At 42.2% G+C, this 7,588-nt stretch overlaps 1 long non-coding RNA gene across 1 annotated transcript; it reads left to right on the forward strand.

Moving 5' to 3' along the window:
* Positions 1-6,847: 6,847 nt before the first annotated feature.
* LOC146549704 (uncharacterized) lies at positions 6,848-7,588 on the forward strand. Its single transcript, XR_014890469.1, has 2 exons — positions 6,848-6,994; positions 7,072-7,588. It is a non-coding gene; the product is annotated as an uncharacterized LOC146549704 (long non-coding RNA).

Consider the following 7,588-nt stretch of genomic DNA (forward strand, 5'->3'; position numbering starts at 1 on the left):
ATTAGATGTTGAAGACTTGATGAATGGGTACAGTGCCATTTAGTATCAATCATGAATTCATGCCATTCACATTAAACTCCTGTAACCTGTTCATTATCAAGAAACGATGTATATATGTTTGTTGCAAAAAAAGTTATTGAATATATTCTACACTCATACTGGATGCTTCCATCCAAACAGAAGGTTTGGAGATGTTCTACAACACTTCACAATCAGATTTATAATAATGAATGGATTATATCGTGGTGGCTATGTCCAACCTTTGCATGTATAAATATCTGCAGAAAACATGGTGTGGCGATGGTAGGAAGCTGAAGTACTTTGATACAGTCCAGATCAAAAGTGTAAGACTACATGAAAAATGGTAAAAATAAATAAATAAATAAATCATATTTTGCATGGTTGGATCTTAACAAGGTTCCAAGTAGAGCTTCAACATGCAACAAGAAGAAATGGGAGAGGGACAAAACACTTTTTTGAGAATGCAATTTATTGAAAGCAATGCTTAAACTGTGGTAGCAAATGTTCGCAAGCTTGGCTACTATTTGGGCCAGCGCCTCCTCTGGCTGGCTCACTCGTGTTTCCGCCATGCCCCAATCCTGAGTTTTGGCACCACTGTCGACTATGCATGATGGACTCGACCACGTTTCAACACTTTTCAGCATTTTCCTTTATTCTCGGTTGTCATCTTTACTAACACCAATGGACACAGATTTTCGGCGGTGTCCTGGACATAACAACAACAACGACAATTCAGAACCCAGTTAATTCTTCTTAAGCAGGTGAGGCACAATTGCTGATGCAGCTCCAGCGTGTCCCTGCAGCGTCCCCATGGATCATGCCCTTATACAGGACACCATAAGATAAGATAAGATAAAACTTTATTAATCCCACGGGTGGATTCCTCTGGGAAATTCGAGTCATTTGGAATTTTTTAAATGATCCCGGGGGTTATGGAACAAAAAAGTCAAGTGGAAGACCCCAATTACACCAGTACTGAGGCAGAGGATCCAATTGGTTGTCTGTCATGACACTGGACAATCCTAGACGGCACAAAACCGACTGTTTGGACTTTGCAAGAGAGCTTGGGGTAGTGAAAGGTGGAATAAAGTTTCCAACATTACTGGCATGACAAGCAAATCCCACCCAAGATGTTTTCTACACGGACTGGTTAGACAATGAGTAATAGCAGTCACCTGCTGAAAGGACTTGTTAAAAAATTTGGCTCAGCACCCATACGGCGCGAGGCCCAGACTCCAGGAAGGAGCACATAGAAGCCAGGCATGAGAGAGAAGGACCAGCTGCCTGATCGCCAGATGGAGCAGCTTGTGCGACGATCGGTGGGACTTTATTTTTTAGTTTCAATATTTGTTTCAGTTTACTTTTAAGGTTGCATCGTTGTAACCCCATACAAGCGGGCCATCACTACCATTCAGCAAATAACGCTGTGCTTTGAATTAACGTTATTGTATTCCCAACTCAAAAAAGAAAGCTAACAAGGATTTGGTGAGTATTTTAGTTTTACCTTAACAGACAGGCATATTGATATCAAAGAAATCCAGTAATAACTTTAAGCTACCATTAATTCAGGCAGGCCACAAAGTCAGCTGATTTTACTCATTGAACTGGCAAATCTCATATACAGTTGGTTTTACTATTAACCTGCTTTAGCCGAACCACCGTTGCTACAAATGTGCAAGCCGTTTCACAAGCCACCTGCACCTAAACTTTTACTTTGGGCGTTGTCGGGTATTGTTATGGTTTTTCCCAGTCGCTCACTCTTGACAGTTATGTGCTTGGAAGGTCGTAAACAAAGCCATGCGACCAAAAATAGATAGTGGCTTCCTTTAGCCACCGTGGTGCTGATTTAAAGTATTTTATTGTGCATTTACTTCAAAAAAGATAAGAGAAGTTTTTGGCTTCCTATTGGCCAGTGGTGGGAAGTTGGGTGAGCGCCAAAAGTTCTTCTTATCTCCTATTCCTAACCTATTTTTCTTGACCTCAGTGACATTTTCATTGAGTAGAAGATGGACTGCAAAACACCCATCTAACTTTTCACACCATGCTCTGTTGTTTTATGCAGGACATTTAACGAAGAAAAGCCTATGAAACATATACATTCAATACAAAGGTTGCAATTATAAACAATAAGGACCATTAAGGGTCAGATTTACTGAAGTCTGCAGGAGCCAAAAGCCTTCTTTAGACATTTAAAAGCTACTGGGTTTAGTGAGAGGCACCGTGTCAATTTGTGACTGTCAGTTGTGAATAGACTATGTATTCATTAGAGTTTGACTTAAGTAAGTCTGTCCAATAGCATATAACATTTCATGAATTGTATTTATTATATTTAGCTGCTGTATAACTCCTAAGTAAAAATTAATCCTAAGACTGCAATACATTAAAGGACTTTACTAATGAACACTGATTATAAAGAAAGTTAATCACACTTTTATAAGTTAATAGAGATCATAATCTTGAGCTTATCTAGCATTCTGTGTTTTTATGCAAGGCAGCAACTCAGTAATAAGTAGTTTTGTTCCAGCGGTGTAATGCTCAAAATTCAGCTGTGAGTTTAGAAAACTGTTAAGAGCTATAACTATATCAGGAAGTTATGGCATGGAATGGAAAACACAGTTATAGTTAACATTTATAGATCTGCACAACTTTGTCTATTGTTTTAATCAATGGTCGCATGGTCCGGCACAAAGAATTGGGCGACAGCATTTTCTACTTTCTTTTCATAAAAGAAAGTAGAGCTAAAACTAAGGCGAGGTTTCAAAGCTGTGTGCCGGTGATTGGACATCAGCCGCTGATGAAGCTGTTCGCCTATAAAGTGCTCTGTAAGGAAACAAGCTCCAGCAGCTCTGCGCTCGGGGAAAACACTATATTTACTTATCTTGTGCAGAAAAATGCGCTTACATTGCTTTATATCGAGCACCGGCTGCCCAGTTAAACTGTGACTATCACCAGGTAACGTAGGCGTGTTTCTTGAATTAGCAGCAGGTGTTAAACAGCTGACAGATGAGGAGGAGGATGCATGCAGGTAAACTGAGGGTCTGTTGAGCTGATCGCTGGTTTCGTGAGAAAAATGTCAGCTCGTTCTTTATGTTACAGAAGCACAGAGACACAAGACCAGGCGGAAAGAGACGATCGTTCGGTGAAAATGAGAATCTGCGAATGCAACATGTGGAACACGGAGAGTGGAATATGTAAACAAACCGGTTAACGTAACCCCCTCGGTGCACTCTGCATGCTGACTGTTAGCAGAGCTAGTGAAATCTCTGAAAACATCTGAGCACTTTTGCAAGCATGTTCTATGTTGACAACCTGACCAGACATACGGCGCGACATTCGCGGCTAAAACACTGTTAAAAGTGTAGCTGGTGATGGGCGTCCAGGTACACACCGGCTCACTCCTTGGCGGCCGCTTATCGGGGCCTGGAGCCTGGGGCTCGCTCGGGCCACTTCGGAGGTGGGGTGCCCCCGGCCTCTCGGCCTGGGGCTCGGTCACTCAGGCGCAGCTGGCTGCCGGCGGAGCTCACGGGCGCGTCACTGCAACTCCCCCTGGCTTCTGCTCCGCGGCTGCTGAGTGAGCCCTCATCTGGGACTCTCCTCAGCTCTTTCCGGGACAGTGGCGCAGCTGCCCCTCTGTTGGTCTTCCTCGGTCTCTTGTGTTCTGGGGGCCTCTGGATGTCTGGAGTTTTGATCTCCTCCACACCTGCTTCACGCCCTGGAGGACGGGGCTGTGGCCCCCCCACACCCTCTAGCAGATTATTACATGAAGGAACCTTTTAAAAAAAACAAAAAACAAGCGCGTCCATGCTCACAGGTGTACACACGGGTGATCACACCCACAAACTACACCCTTTTTGGCTCCTACCTCAAAGCACACTGTGTTCTGTTGATCTTATGTGCTGCACAATAATGTTTAACATTTAGTATTTACTGTCATATTCCCATATATCATTGTGATGTTGTTTATTCTATTACTCTTGTTCTCTTCTGCTTGCTTTCTTTTTTCTTTCTCAGCAGGTGATCCAGGTGATTGATATATGCATTTTTTTTCTCTGCCCGTTCTGTTGGTTTTTGTCTTTTGCCCTTCTCCCCCGTCCCTCTTCTCAGCTGTTTCTCTTTCCCTCTTTCTTTCTCCCCTTCTTTCCCCCAGTCAAGTCTGTCCCGTATTCAGTAAGTGAAAATAAAATAAACAATAAAAGTTGAATCAAATGGACCATTACGGCAAGGCTGGGATGGTCAGTTTGGTAAAGTAAATCCGTTGGGCATCTTTCTTTGCCTTTAGACAACAATTCTGAGGGCAAAAGAGCCAAACGGGACAGGCCAAAAAAAAAAAAAAAAAAAAAAAAAAAAAAAAAGACAACCTGACCAGACATACGGCGCGACATTCACGGCTAAAACACTGTTAAAAGTGTAGCTGGTGACAGAAAAACGGGGTATTTTAAAACTACACCACCACTATTGCTGCCTGTGATTTGATCTGCATTCTGGGATACCTGGCTGCCCCAAGTCTACACAAGCAATCGATTATCTAGGATCGACCTGTTTTGACTTACTTTGCACGGCAACCAATCAAATGTTAGAGAAGATGCATGGGCAGCGTTAACCCCGCCCCCTGAGTTTGATGGGTGAGGCTGACAGATAAAATTATTTCAAGATGAGAGCCAGGTGCCAGGACTGCCAAAATGAAATAAATAAATATATCATTAAATAATTGATTAAACGTGTCAATAATTAAGTAAAATGTGAAAAACATAAATAATTAATTAAATGTGTCAATAATTAATTAATTAAATGTGTCAATAATTAATTACATGTGTCATAAATATTTATTTAATTAATTAATTCCAATTTTAATTAATTATTGCCACATTTAATTAATTATTTAATGGTGTATTTAATTAATTCATTATGGCAGTCCTGGCGCTCCATATAATTTAGCCTTTTGTTTATTTATTATTTTACTTTTTCTCCTTTTGTATTTATATGTATTCAGTCGGGTCTGTTTCCAACCCTTTTTAAACTTCAGTCGGCTGATAATACAATCCGGTTTCTACTTTGATCTCTAATTTTTCAGTTCTCCCTTCAATACACTCATACACCCACCCGCCCACAACCCCAGCAACATACCAACCAGGACCCAAGCCCCCGAGGCCCAGCTAGGGCCCCAGCCCAGAGACGGAGCGCCCCCAGAACCTCACGCCCGTCCCGGACCCACCCAGGGGCAGCCAGGCTACCAGGTCAGTAACCCACGTCCGTCAGCACAGACCCTCCCCTAGCCCCGCTGCACGCAGCCACGAGGAAACCGTCACCTAAGAGCCAACAGAGCCCTTAATAGGCCATGACCGCTACCCCGGGTTGAGCCCCCCAAGGAAGATGCCTCCGGGAAACCCCCAGACGCCCTAAGCCTGTCCCTACCCCCACACCAATCACAACAGTGAAGGTGGGACCAAACTATGACCCCCCACCCCCACTAGGCGATGGAGCTAATCAAAGGAACCCAGAGCAATTGATCTGATGTGGTAGCAGAGGTTGTATTAACACTAATGTAATATAATAGATAATTTCTATATTGGTTAGAATTAAGATTATTTTTATTTTTCCAGTTCATGAGGACTGTTTTCTTGGCTATTCATAGGGCAGTGAAAACCATATGGGCTATATTCTTATCTGTAGTGACATTATCTAAGCTGCCCAACAAACACACTAAAGGGGAAGTTGGAATGTTACATTTCAGACACTTTGATAAGTCTTCACATATCTCATGCCAAAACTTCTGAACTGGTGGACAGAACCAAAGAGCGTGGATATAATTGTCCGGTGAATTGGTTTGACAGTGTGAGCAGTTGTTGGTAGATGTAAAGCCCATCTTGAACATCCGATGACCTGTATAGTGCACTCTATGTAATATTTTGTATTGAATTAATTGAAGACTGGGATATCTAATTAGATGAAAGGTTTTTAAGCAAATCTGAGACCAGAAGTTTTGGTTTAAGTTAACTGATAAATCCGCTTCCCATTTTGCAATAGGAAGTGATATTGATTCATCTGTTTTAGAAAGCATTCTGTATATTTTGGATAGTAATTTGGGGGTTTTAAGAGTAAGAAATTGAACCCATATTGTGTAACTAGTCTGTCCAATAAAACAAATTCTGTTCCTTCTAATATATGTTCTAAATATTTGATTCCTTTACCACTCCAATCTGAAAAGTTTATCATATTATTGTTTTGTAATATGTCAAGGTTGTTCCAGATAGGTGTACGTTTGCATGGGATTAATGAAGACTGTCAATTTTAGAAACTCCCACCATGCTGTCAGAGAAGAGCTGATGTCAGCATCAGCTCTTCTCTGACAGCATGGTAGGCTTTTGAAGCATTCATGTCGTTGGATGTTTGAGCTGATAAATGGTAGATCTGAAATCTCTAGATTATTGCAAAGTGCTTGTTCTACATCTAGCCAAGGTTCATCTAAGAGGGTATGTTTTAGCCATCCTGAGATAAACTGAAGCCTGTTGGCTAAGAAGTAGTGCTGAAAGTAAGGCAGTTCTAGTCCTCCTTTATCCTTGGTCTTTTGTAGTGTTTTTAAGCTTATACGTGGGGGTTTATTTTTCCAAATGTGACAGGTGAGACCTGGAGACTTGGGACCGCCCCTGGTGGGCGGAGCTGGTCTTCGCTCCTTTCATAAGCGCAGGTGTGGGCAATTGGGTATTCCTTTGCAAACCTGAAGCTGCGAGTGCTTGGTCCGAGTTGGGCAAGTTGGTGTTTCTTAACTATGAAAGTCTGATACGCGTCCTCCCCTAAACTTCTGTTAGAACTGTAGGTTACACAAAAATGTACCACTTGAGCTCTGGCTGTTGGCAGAGGTTTACAGTTATTTGCACCCTTGTAGGTGGGAAACATTGCTCCCGTGAGAACGGTATAGTGGACTTCATCGCCACTGACCCACATTTATTAGGGTGTGACACGAACTTGTGGACAGGTAACAAAACCAATTCAGTGGAGGAATATTCCTGTGTTTTATTGTCCAGCTAGTGATCTCCTGCCTTTTATTCACAGAGTACCGAGCTGCTGCTTTGCCAGGTGGATTTCTGGCTGCGGGCAAAGGACCCGACACATCAGTGTGTTTTAATTTGTTTTAAACTGGTGTAAGTCGACGGACTGACTGCTGCGGCTGTCGATGGTTTTGTTTTTTTGTTTTACTTTTTTCTGTATCAGTAGGCACCACAGATATTGATTCGCAGGCGGTGAAGGCGCTGCAGGGAAAACAAATCCTTTTTTTGCCTCCCCGCTTTTGCATGCACAGCGGGGGGCCCGAGTGAAGACGGCGCTGAAGATTTGCCTTTTTTTCTATAGTGTTTTACCCATTTGGGGTCATGTGTGAGTTGCCGTCCATTTTTAACCTGTGTGCTATGTCGATTTGTTTTTAAACTGTTCCCCGCAGCGCTTGTCCTGTCTCACGGGCAATCGTACAGTTTTATCGTTTTTAATAAGGTAACGTTTTTAATTGTTTTTAGGTGCTGCTGTTACACTGTTTCTTTTATTTTGTATTAAAAATTAAACTCTTTTAAACTGA

This window comes from Mchenga conophoros, linkage group LG22 (assembly GCF_057382185.1).
Source record: "Mchenga conophoros isolate Kocher_MC1m ecotype Shallow Benthic linkage group LG22, M_conophoros_male_GT1.1, whole genome shotgun sequence".
Lineage (NCBI taxonomy): Eukaryota > Metazoa > Chordata > Actinopteri > Cichliformes > Cichlidae > Mchenga > Mchenga conophoros.